Source organism: Labrus bergylta, chromosome 17 (genome assembly GCF_963930695.1).
Source record: "Labrus bergylta chromosome 17, fLabBer1.1, whole genome shotgun sequence".
Classification (NCBI taxonomy): domain Eukaryota; kingdom Metazoa; phylum Chordata; class Actinopteri; order Labriformes; family Labridae; genus Labrus; species Labrus bergylta.
Genome location: NC_089211.1, coordinates 23,686,045 through 23,699,391, shown reverse-complemented (window position 1 = coordinate 23,699,391; position 13,347 = coordinate 23,686,045). Strand labels below are relative to the sequence as shown.

Genomic DNA, 13,347 nt, shown 5'->3' with positions numbered 1-13,347 from the left:
CTTTATCATTTATGTAGCTGCAAATCCTCCAGGCCAGAGAACATTTGTCTTAATTCAAAAAGCAATGAATTGGACGGATGCCCGGGAATACTGCAGAAATCACCACACAGACCTGGCTATGATGCTGACTGAACCGGAAGCTCGAGATCTGGGGACAGTAAAAGGGCCTCATCAAGTTTGGATTGGTATGTACCGAGAACCATGGAGGTGGTCCGACAACAGAAACAGCTCCTTCAAAAACTGGAGAGACGGACAGCCAAATAACTACTTGGCTGTCCAATACTGTGTGTCCCTTTATTTGGATTACACATGGGTGGACGATAAATGTTCAACGCGGTTACCCTTCTGGTGCCAACTAGGTGACAAAATAAATTATTTTCATTAACACATTTCTGTTGTCTATCTTGCCAGTCAAAAATATTATTTTGTTGGTTTGTTTGCATGTTTCTCGGACGGACCAGTCCCCAAAAAGAAAATCTACAAGTTGAAGATGAAGATTAAGACTAATGTTGACCTCTCCAATCCCGCTTTAAACACCCAGCTCCTACAAAAGGTAAACTCCGCCACATTGTTGCTTTCCATTCAAAGTCTCTGTGATAAAAGCAAAACTGCAGATGTGAATACTTGTAGAAATACTTTGCCTCTCAGACAGACTGTATTAAACTTAATAATAGTTAATAGTCTCTGTGATGTCACGCATTGGTTTCTGAAGAGACCTTGAGAAGCTCATAATCGGTGTCGTCATATTAGAGAGGCTATCCCTCCCAAACTGTCGGTGCTTTCACACATGCACAAAACTCCTGAAAACGTCCTAAAGTTTTTGGAGCGAGCTGCATACCCGCATTTTCTTTCTGTCAGCCCCCTAGTAAATTTTCTTCATTAAGTTGGGGTGAGCAAGTGTGAGAATGCAGAATATTCAGAATTCAGGGTCTGGCAGGAGAAACTCCGGGTGAAGTCCGGGCGAAAAATTTGGCTGTTTGCATTCACATATACAGCTCCTCTTGGAGTTTTCTGTAAGTGTGGAAGCCCAAGTGAACTTCAAGTGTGAAATTATGTGGACTTGATACTTTAAAAAAATGCATCTAACGAGCAGCAACCTCCAGTGTTGGAAAAGTTAAGCCGATGTAGAAGTGGAAAATCCTGTACATAGTCGAGTGACTGCTTGAGGCTGGCAGCAGAGGCACCTGAAGTCGCATACACACCCATTTAAAAAGCCAGTTTATACAGCAGAAAATAACATGTTTACAGTCTGGTTAAAAGATTGAATAGGTCTGATTAGCTCATGTCTCAATCAGCACAAACCTTACGGGGGAAGACTTTGTTTATAACTCATCAGTTTTGATTTCATGAAGGATAAGAGTTATTCACAATAATGGGAGAAGCTGACCTGATTGACAGGTGGGTTTGGTGCAATGGTTTGTCATGGGGCTTAAAACCTGCCTCAGCTTCAGCTCTCAGCCTGTCGTTAGGTTGAGTGAAAGTTAGGTTGAGACAGCATTTCCTGCACGCCGACTGCCATCGATGAGCTTCCAACACCCCCTGCAGTAACAGATGGGTGATGTCCCTCAGGCGTCATATTTTAATATTTACAGTCTATGACATCCACCCTGCGTATGGTCACTTTTGGTCGGAAAAACAAGATTGTATTATGTTGTGCTTTATGAAAGAAGATTCTCAAATCACTAACTTTGTTCACAGCTAGGTGAAGTGATGTCTGAGAAGGACCTGGCTAACGTAAAACTGCGGTGGAGTATTCAACCCAGAAAACAAGAGGAAGAGGAAGATGAAGACAAGAAGGAATGCCCTGCAAATTGATGGCAGGTGATGAAGGTTTTTTTTTTTTTTTTTTTTTTAATTCTTGCTGACCGCAAGAATTTCAAACAAAATTTCCAGGCGTTGTTCAAAGAAAGTTTTGTCCAATTGTCCATCATAACTATCTATCCTGGAGATAAATTGCATGACGAGCATCTGCAATTGTTGCTGTTTCTATTTAAGTTCTGTGTTTTGGTCTGTACCTTTGCCTGCCTGCAAACAAGTAACAAAAATAAGTTGATGTCTCAAAATTGGGGTGCAGTGCTGGTCTGTTTGACTGAAATTATTTTGCTGCAATACTTTGATACCTTGAGTACTTTGAGTGGGTTTCTGAGGCTGTATCTGAACTCTGGGGGTTTCAGCAATCGCACTGAAATGACAGACTGACTGTGGGAGAGAAAGAACTGCTTTTAAAATGTTCACAGCAGCAGGATGATTGGTTCAGAGAGATTGCGGCAGAATCTGGTTGTTTTATTACTTAAAGAGTAAACACCCTCAATCAGCTGATCACCAGAGCAGGGAGATGGAGCAATGATGTTGAATGAAGGAAAAAGAATCAACGTGTGGGAGAATAAAAACAGTCTTCCTGCTTGAACTTACGCTGAGCTCCATTCCCATTTTATTGATTACTCTGAGCCCTCTGAAGGAAAAAAGGACTTTTTAATGTAAAAAAAAACACTTTAGGTTTTGATTGAGAATATTTATTTTTTAGGTGTTTATTCAATGCTTAGTGAGGGAATTGAACTAACTCTTGAAGTGTCTGATGTAAACAGGACAGAGATAATATAAGTTTACAATGGGTGCGTCTGGAGATAGTATCTGAAGGAGATTTAGGAGTCCCCTTAGGTGGAATGTTTAAACTGAGGTGTTGTATAGGAGTATTGCCATATATGGTTGTGTAACTTGATGTTTTTATGACCCATGACGGAAAACAGATGTTTAGATGCATATAAGCAATTGTCTCTGTGTGTTCGACAGAGATCATTATTGGCTTCTTGATCCTCCTGGTCAGACGTGACCAGTGATTCTGTTTCTTGCTTAAATAAAATTATACTCTTTGAAAGCAAGTCAGTCTCAACGGCGAATTTCTTCATCATCAAACATATCAACAACAAGGAAATCCACATCAATTTTGGCGTCACGGAACAGGATCAGTTGGGGCCTTCTGCAGGGGACCACAGCTTGTTTATTATTTCCATCACTTCGTAAGTGTTTCTTTCTTTTTGCTGCACATATTGCGGAGCTGTTTCTGTCGTCTATCGGCAATTTTGGCCGCACTGTCAAAGAACTGAAGTGCAATGATGTGTTGATGTTGGAGTAATTCTCCGTCTAAATTGGGGTTTATTGAGTTAAAAAGTATATAAATAAAGGGGAATAAAATAAAGAAGAGATAAATAAGAGAAGAAGAGATGAATAAAGTTGAAAGGTAATGATAGCATAAGCGCAACTAGTAACGAGACCAGTTAGCTAAATAACCGTGCAAGTTTAACAAGGACAGGGCCCTTATCCTCTTAACAGTAAGTCATGTGTAAATTAGACACTGAAGTGAAAGTTGGCTTTAAGAAGTAGTCAAATTTGAGTAAAAATAAAACAAAGGGGATCCCTGGCCAGGGTATTTGAATAGATGATAAACGTATAATGTAGGAAAATAAAAGAGAGGAAATAAAGATGAGAAGTGTAAAGATGAGAAGTAAAAAGATGAAAAGTGAAGATAAGGAATAAAGATAAGAGTTTTGAGAAAAGTGGGAAAAAAGCACTGAGTAAAGGAAAAAGTGTGCATTGAAGCATGCAGTGTGAAGTAATTTGTGAAAAGACAATTTGTTAAAAGTCTGACCAAAGTAAAAGATTTGATAGAGGAAAATTATAAATGAGTCGACTTCAAAATCTGAACTGAAATGTGTGTGCACTCGCTGAGGCGCAGCTGTTCTTGGAATGTGTGTGCGTTCAAGCTCTATACAGCCTGAAGTGTTTGTGTGGCTGCTGAAAGGCTCTGTCTCTGTCTGTGTCTTGTCTCTTGTGTTGTGATTTGGATGGTTTTGAGAGGTCTGTGTGGTGTGGAGATGTGTATTTGATCCGGAAATGTTCTTGTATATGTGTGATTGATAAATAGAATAGATGTATTATTAAATAGGCATATATAGCAGGTGATTGGTTAAAAGGCGATTTAGTAACTTATAAGAGGGGACATTTTTGCTTCATCAGTGTTAAAACTCTATGAGCCCTTTGTCTAAGGGGACGTTTATATATCCGATTTGATAAAAAATATGAGCCTTTGTTTCAGAGGACTTTTACTTATCTGATCTTCATCAGTGTTAAAAACCTATGAGCCCTTTGTTTCAGGGGACTTTATATATTAAATTTGATAAAAATCTATGAGCCCCTCAGAGGATGTTTGTTTAATCTGATAAATACACATGAGCCTAATAAAGGACGTTTATACATAGCATAAGTGTATATAGTATCTGTTTTTAACAGAAGTGGAGAGACCAGCGAGGATAGTCTGTACCCATTCAGGTGGCAAGATTCGAGAAAAGAACAGAAAAATTCCTGATAAAGTTTAGAACTGCCGGCTAATTGGAGTGTGAACTTTTCTTTCTGTCTGTTTGAGCGTATGTGTGTGACCACATTATGCTGCGAATTTTGTCTGTTCAAAAAGAACATATAGTTTGGTTTAAAATAGGTGAAGAAGTTGGTTTTGACTATTAGAGAATAAATTTTTCTATTTGGCTGTTGACTGGGAGGATACTGTGCTGATTTCTGTGTGTGCGTAGACTCTGTGCACAGGGGTGGAGCAGTGATCTTAAAAGTGTGTGTGTTCTGTGCTAGTATATTACCACCCTCTAGGAAATCAACACATTCTGTTTCATTTAATGTCCAATAACTAAGTTTAGCTGAAACATCATATAACAAGACAAAGTTACAAAAGATAATTAGACACTAACTTTATGAACATCCATTGTGAGTAACCGAGTTAGCTCTAGAAATCAGATTCAAAACGGTTCTTTGTGATGCCATTATTTTGCTTTTCTTATTGCCTTACGCCTCAGTCTCTTTTTCCGGTCTTCACATAAAATGTGCTTTTATTTAGAAGAACTGCAAAGGGGACTTCTGCTACATTGTAAAGTTATGGGAGTAAATACATACAGCTAAAATAACAACCAAGAGGAGAAAATGTTACACTTATGTTGGTTTGTGAGGTGGATTTATCTTAAAAACCTCTGTTTGGGTGACTTACTCTCTTTCAGAAGGATGCTACATGCAGCATGTTTCCATGTGTGAGCTCTGAGCTCTGACTCAGTGATGAGTGACAGGAGGATTAAATGCAAATGTAACCTTACTGTGCTTCAACTGTAATCAAATAGATATGATTGGCTTAGTTGTCACTTAATAAATCTTACTTGACCGATAAGTTTCCTTTTAATGACTCCACTAGTAAAAAGTGTACATTTTAGTGAAAGTAGGGGTGTCACAGCACCCACAGCACCCACGGGTGAGATGCGCTTGTCTGTGCATTAAATGCACTAGGTTTGGACCATAGGGTTTGGAGACGATGTTAACCCTTTGACAGCCAGGTTAGACTGGAAGCCCTTGCTAAAATTAGGAGGCGGGTCCAAGAGGCGTTGCCTCACATAGAAAGCCAATTAGCTTACTCCTCCTGTTAAGGGGAGTGGAGAGGTAGCCCCCTCTCCTCCTTCTTCTCTCTGTGGGACACAGAGGGAAGGAAAACACACCCCCAGTAGGGAGACAGCCTTTAAATTTTATAGATAAAATATATATATATAGATAAAGATTACAGATAATGTGTGCATATTTCACTGAATTGTTATTGCATTGTGTATATGGATTCAGAGTGATTAAACTTTTGTTTTGTTTTCTTTCTGTTTTCTCTGTTTCTCTCTACTATGCTGTGTGAGAGCTAAAGGGAAGACAGACAGATGGATTGTGTCTGAACTGGATCAGTCCAAAAAGGCAGATGAGGAGAGACCCGGCGGGTACTTCACAAGCACTGGAAGCTTGCGGATGACAGCATGTAGGGATCCTGAATCCAGCTTGATCAAGGCCAGTGCGGTTTTATCCACAAACTCTTTCAACAAACACCTGAACTTTTCTATCTGTGTATACACATTTTTTATAGTCAACATCTTTGATACATGCTTAGTCTGTTTTCGCATAGAGGCTTACATTGTTTCTTCTATGTATCACATTACAATTATATAGGAGGAAGTCTTGGCAACAGACTGACTAATTGAAGCATTTGGTCAATAATGGAGTATTTTTGATTTGATTGATCATTTATGGAAAAGTTGATTTGATTCAAATGCAGTTGAGTGCTGTGAATGTTGGTTTCATTGTCTGAGTATGGTCTAGCTTGACCTGGGCTATTTTGAGATGGAACATTGACATTATTTCCATAATTTTAAAGATAAATAAGTGTGATTAGATGCATTAGGTGATAAAGAAGTGCTTTTGCTTTTATAGTAAGAAGGCTTTGGTCTCCTTTGGGGTTGGCAAATTCATTCACTTTAAAGTGTGGTAACAGTACTTTCTAAATAGTTTGACTTATAATACGAGGAACAAAGAGGGTCATTGTAATGTCAAAGATGGACACCAAAATTACAAAATCAATCACTCCTGTTGATGTAGTACAGAAGACTAATCCTCTTGTTAAAGATATTCCAAAAATATCAGAAAAATGGAGTAAGCGTTGGCCTGACATTGACCAGCCTTGGCCAGTAGAGGGGACTTTGAACCCGGATGTGATCAAAACAATACAGGTACTTGTGTCTATATACAAGGTAAAGCAGAAGAAGGGGAAAAAGGGAAAAAGGCGTATGGAGAAAAGACAAACTGAGCTTGGAGTTCTGCAGTTGTTTGAAAATGAAGGACAGAAACTGTTAGAAGCTGCAAATGAAAAAAGAGGCCGCGGTATGCAAGAAATACAGAAAAATGATAAGGCAGTGGGTAAGTTAATGGAGAAGGTTAACACACCCTTCTCACATACTGCCTTAGTAAAGAAGCCCCCGCCTTATGAGAAGGAAGTGAAGTTTACTGATGTTTACCCCCAGCTCCCAGTGATTATACAGAAGGGCAACTATCACATCACAGACGAGGATGAACAAATAATCGAGAAGGGAAAGGCTACAACAACCATAGAAATGTACCCAAGCTCCGACAGCAAACATAAAAAGACCCGTTTGAGAAGTTGGAGCGGTCAGCAGTTCAGACGACTGGACATAGAGGATGACAGTGAGAGTGATTTGGATGAAGCTGTTGGTGGATATGACCCAGCAGTAAGACGGATGTTGGCTAAAGCGGAGAAAAAAGGAGACAAGCCAATAAGAAGAGTGGATCCAGGAAAGGACGACACAGATGTGAGCAATGATGATGAAGACTCAGAGAGAGAAGGTCCTTCATATCTTCACCCATTAGCAGCCGGTTTAGGGGTGGAAGATGATGGATGCAGCGCTTTAAGAGAGGTGGAGAGAACTATAGATAGATGCCTTGTGAAAATGAATGAATCTACCTGTCCAGCAACCCAGCATGTCTTGGAAAGGCAACTAGAGGAACTGAAAAAAACACGGAAGAAAATACAGAAGAAGTCTCAAAGGTCTGACACTTTGGGGTATGAATTACGTCCAAGAAAAGAAAAGAGATTCAATAAAATGTGTCCAGTAATTGTGCGAGGTCAAAATTTAGAGTATAAACCTTGGCAAAGTACAGACATGTCAAACATACTTGAAAAGTTACCCACTCTTCAAGATGGAGCGCATCCTTGGATTTCGAAGTTGGAAGAGGTTTTGGTGGGAACACAGCCTGCCATGGGAGACATTAAGAGACTCTTGGCTAGCCTCATTGGGGTCCCAGCGATGGAAGAAATCCTGCAGGCGGCAGGCCTTAATAGATATGTGGCAACTGCAGTATATGATCCGGAATTGTTGGCTGCCAGTAGAGGTCGGATGTGGAGAGCATTGAGAGATACATTTCCAACCAACGTACACCCTGATAATATTCTCATTGAACCATTGGGCCCACAGGAAAACCCAAGAGCTTATGTGTCAAGGGCTCATCAAGTGTGGAGAAATGTCACAGGAAATGACCCAGATTTGAATCAAAAGGAGCAATCAATTTTGAGAGCTAAGATACAGAAGGGATTGCCCCTACCAGTGCGGAGCAAGCTGGCGGAGGTGGTTGGTCTTGGAAGCATGGCAAAAGGTGTGTATACAGATCACATAGCACATCAAGTTGATCTGTATCGGAAAAAAGAGCATGACCAGAAGGAACAGGACCAGGAAACTCTTAGAAAGCTTAACCAACTACAGCTGGTGGATAATAAGAAGAAGGAGAAGAAACAAGCTGTGGTTATGCAGAGTCAGCCTCAATCAACTCAATTACCACCACAACCGCAACATGACCAGATCCAGTATCAGCCACCCCAGCCGTTATCCATGATCCCCAATGCTCCTTTTCCGCAACCAGGGTTTGGCCAACCACAGATATGGAGAGGAAGAGGTCAAGGAAGTTTAGGAAGAGGAAGAGGAGGAAATTTTCAACAATCTTGGGGAGCATGTCATAATTGTGGTCAGATAGGCCACTTTGCTCGTAACTGTGATAAAACAGGAGGAGGTTTCAGAAGAGGCTTCAGAGGAGGCTTCAGAGGAGACATCAGAGGAAAACCAAGGGAACTCATGGGACCGGTGAACCCTTACAGGGGCCCGGAGCCAGGGTTCTAGGGGTGCCCAGAAGACTCGAAAGGGGGGTGTCAGCTGGTAGTGTCAGGGCCAGAGCAAGATCCAACAATAGTGGTGAAAGTCAATGATCAACCATTGGAAGTAATGGCGGATTGCGGAGCAGCTTTTACCTGTGTTCGGCCTGAAGATGCTATACATCTCCCCATGTCTGACCAATTGGTACAGACGATCGGGTTTGAGGGTGTGAAACAGCTGATTCCTCTCACAAAACCAATTGAGCTCTGCTATAAACATCGGAAAATCACAATACCTATATTGGTGTCAAAACATACGCCCATTGCACTCTTGGGAAGAGATGCTTTATGCAAACTGAATTGTACAATACGGTGTACACCAGACGGCTGTCTGGTGGATGTGCCGAGTGATGTTTATCACCAACTATTTATGACACCGGAGACTGACACTTCTTCAGTGTACTGGATTGGAAATCTTAGTCCAGAGCTATTGGAGCCGGCCAAGCTGTGGGAGAAGTTCATTGTAGCAAATATGCCTAATGCTAAGCTCCCTGAGTATTCACACCACTGCACACTTAAATATTTTAAGAACGCTGGTCAAATAAATCCGGAGGAGTGGTTGAGTAGTCAACCTAAACAGGTTCACCTTAACTCATGTTGCATGATTTTGGGGCCACAAGGAGCAGCGATGAAGATAAACAGTGATGATTATCTTAACAAGGAGCACGACATCAAGGAAAGTGTTCCACATGTGACTTTGCTGGTTGCTGAAGGATTTGAACAGAAGCATATAGGGGCAATGATGGCAGAAGCTGAGAAAATACAGTTTGCACTAACAAAGGAGAATCCTGCTATCTGGATGAGTGAAGATCAGCAGTTCATGAAAATCATGATCTCAGCTCAAGGACAAGGACGACCACAAGTGGTGATAATGACTCATGAGTCAATTTTCAGTGCTAAATTAGACTCAGATAGTATGACAGAGGGGATGTTACAACAAGTTCCAGAATGTTTGTGGTCACGGCATAGTACTGATATTGGCCTTGTGAAGTCAGCCCAACCGGTGAGAGTTGAACTTCGACCAGGAAGCAAACCTCCTTGGAAGAACCAATATCCACTAAAAGAGGAGGCAATTCAAGGGATTGAACCACAAATTGAAGGTCTGTTGCAAGCAGGTGTGTTGGAGAAATGTTCAGATCCACAGAGTAACACACCTATATTGCCTTTAAAGAAGCCAGATGAATCATATCGCTTGGTACATGATTTAAGAGAGGTAAATGAAGTGGTGGCTGACTTTTCGGCGGATGTGCCCGATCCTCATACTATGTTGGCCCAAATTCCCCCAGACGCTACACATTTCACAGTGTTAGATTTGTGTGGAGAATTTTTTAGTGTTCCACTAAGTGAAGAAAGTCAAGGGTTGTTTGGATTTACATATAAAGGACAGGCTTTCAAATATAAGAGGCTCCCTCAAGGATTCAAACATAGCCCTCATATTTTCAATAAAGTGTTGAAGGATGATTTGGCAGGGTTAAATCAGATTTTGAAAAGTACTGTTATTCAGTATGTAGATGACATTGTCATCTGTTCACCAGATAAGGAAACGTGCCAAAAAGATTCAATTAAATTGTTGCAGTTATTGGCAGAAAAAGGACAAGGCTTCTCGGAAGAAGTTGCAATTCTGTCAGGAGAAGGTGGTGTATCTGGGTCAAACAATAACTCAGGGACACAGAGGCATCTCTGACAACCATTTGGAAGCCATTCGAAAGGCGCCGAAGCCCAGAACAGTCAGAGAGATGATGACATTTCTTGGAATTGCGGGATATTCTTCAGCATGGGTGGAGGACTATGCCACTCTAACAGGGCCTTTGAGGGCTATGATCAAAGAAACCGGGAATGCTCAACTCCATTGCAATCTCACCTGGACGCAGGAAAGTCTTGTGGCATTTGAGACGATTAAACAGAGGTTACAGGAAGCACCAGCGCTAGCATTGCCAGATTATTCTAAGAACTTTTTGTTGTATGTGTCTACATCCACTGGGGGTAAATATGCATGTGCAGTTCTTTGTCAGCCCACAGGTACGGGGACAAGTCCTCAACCTGTTTCTTATTATTCTACTGGCTATTCTGAAGTGGAGATGGGGTTACCACTGTGCTACAGAGCAATGGCGGGAGTTTATCTAATGTATGATAAAGCATCATCAGTAACTATGGGTTACCCTGTAACAATTCTTACCCACCATAGTCTCAGAAATCTTCTGAACTTTGGTAAATATACTTTGACTATGCCTAGGCTTAGAGACTATCATAGGCTTTTAGAGCAGGAAGATGTCACCTTGGTAAGGTGTGTCACAGTAAATCCAGCTGAGAACTTGCCGACTCCAGAGGATGGGGAGCCACATGATTGTGTTCAGGAAGCGGAGAGATATTCGAAGCTCCGGTCGGATTTCCACTGCAAGAGTCGGATGTGGAGTATTGGACTGATGGGTCCTGCTATCGTGTGGATGATGCATTGAGTGCTGGTTATGCAGTAGTCAAAGCCCAGGGGACGGAGTTTGTTGTTGAAAAAGCAGAAGAAATACCACAACCTGCATCTGCACAGCTTGCTGAGCTAGTGGGGCTGACTGAAGCATGTCTGTTGGCTGAAGGCAAGCGGGTGACGATATATACAGATTCGGCATATGCACATAATGTGTGCCACCTATTTGGATCGGTGTGGAAGAATCGGGGGTTTAAGAAAACAGATGGTTCTCCGATACAGCATCATGCCCAGATAATGAAATTGTTGCATGCGATGATGAAGCCGAAGGAAATCTCAGTGACTAAGTGTGCAGCACACAAAAAGGACATGTCAAGGGTCACACAAGGTAACAAAGTAGCTGATGAGGCTGCAAAGACGATAACAGGAGCAAACAAATTGGGCAAAGTTCTTCTGATCACCCATGAAGTGGACTTGGAGGATAACATTACGCTCAGGGATGTTGTCTCAATGCAAGAAGCTGCTTCTGCGATGGATAAACAATTATGGAGAGACAGAGGAGCCACTCAAGATTCCACTGGCCTGTGGAGAAATCATGAAGGACTGCTGGTAGCGCCCCCAGACCTGCTGGGTCTGATGATCCAGGAGGCACATGGTTTAGCCCATGTTGCAAGGGGGGAGGTTAGGAGAAAGATCACGAAAGAATATGGTTTTTGGGCACCGTACTTGCTTGAACAGATTGATTATGTCATAGGCAGGTGTACTATCTGTCTAAAAAACAACGTTCGTAGGGGTGTGATGGTTCCTCCCGGTTACATTCCAACGCCAACAGGTCCTATGCGTGAGTTAGTTGTGGATTTTGTTGACATGATAAGACCGGTAGGAGGTAAAAGATACATGTTAGTTGTTGTGGACAGATTTTCAAGGTGGCCCGAGGCCTGTCCAACCAAGCGGAAAGATGCTCAGTCTGTTGCCAAGTTTTTGTGTCGTGAGGTTACAAGCAGGTGGGGACTCCCAAATCGCATATCCTCAGATAATGGGAAAGAGTTCGTGGATAAAACAGTAAGACTATTTCTGCAAAAATTGGGAATTAAACAACGTCTAGGAGCTGTTTATCATCCGCAAAGCCAAGGTGCTTGTGAAAAAATGAATGGTGTGTTAAAAAACCGCATTGTTAAAATCTGCCAACACACAGGTTTGAATTGGGTGGAAGCGCTTCCACTGGCGTTAATGGTGTGTCGTTCAAGTGGGCTCCGTGATTTGCACATGACACCCCATGAGTTGGCAATGGGCAGACGGATGCCGACACCTTGTTTGCGTACAAGTGGCAAGGGTCCAAGTTTAGCCCTTTTAGAAGATGAAATGCGAGTGTATGTTAATTACATGGCTGCTTTACATAAGAGAATATACACATATGTCTCTGATAGGCAAAAACGAGAGGAGGTGCAAGAGAGACTCGATGAGCGAAAGACGAATGCAGTGCAACCTGGAGACAAGGTATTCGTGAAGGTGTTTAGGAGGAAGTGGTTTAATGAACGCCGCGAAGGACCATTTGAAGTAGTCCGCAGTACGGGAACTGCAGTCCAGGTTAAAGGGTCTCCTACCTGGTATCATTTATCACATTGTGTTAAAGCGCCAACAGAAGAGGTTCCACGATCACAGAACCGAGATGTTGAAAGCGCAAGAGAGCCAACAGAAGCTGCGGAAGCAGCAGAGGTTCGTGCAGACCCCCAAGGTCACGATCCGGAAGAAGGGACTGACCATGTTGGGGCTATGCATGATGATTTTGATTACACTTTTGATGATGTCAGGGATGACTTGTCAGTCCGTGAGCAAGAAAGACGATTTGGTGACATTGATTTACAACATGTCCCAGAAACAACAGAGTCTATTTCTCAAGAGCATGAGTCAAAGACTCCAGAGGGCTGTGATGCCTCTACAGGAAAATTCACAGACCCAGTTGGACCAAGGAGTCCAAGGCCAACCCGAAGAAAGGTTAGACCAAAACGTTACGAGGACTAGAGTAGAAGTGATTTTGGGAAAGTCAGTTCAGCTCCCATGTCAGTGTACAAAGGAAAATAATGGGAAAGGAAAATTCCGAGTCAAGTGGGAAGATAGCCATGGTAAGGTTATTGATTTATTGGAGACATCACCACTAGAAAAGTATGTGTTGCTTAATGATCGAAGAAGGTCAAAGATTGAGGGAGACTGTAGTCTTTATTTACGTAGATCTCAGATTGAAGATCAAGGTGACTATAAGTGTACATATTATGACCCAAAATTAGTAAATATGGGAGAGCATAGTGTCCAATTGGGGTTAGGTTACAGAAACAGTATTGTGACTTTAGTGGTA

At 41.9% G+C, this 13,347-nt stretch overlaps 1 long non-coding RNA gene across 1 annotated transcript; it reads left to right on the top strand.

Moving 5' to 3' along the window:
• The first annotated feature begins 449 nt into the window (after positions 1-449).
• On the top strand, positions 450-2,879 carry LOC136183188 (uncharacterized). The gene is made up of 2 exons (XR_010669021.1): positions 450-553; positions 1,699-2,879. It is a non-coding gene; the product is annotated as an uncharacterized lncRNA (long non-coding RNA).
• The last annotated feature ends 10,468 nt before the right edge of the window (positions 2,880-13,347 follow it).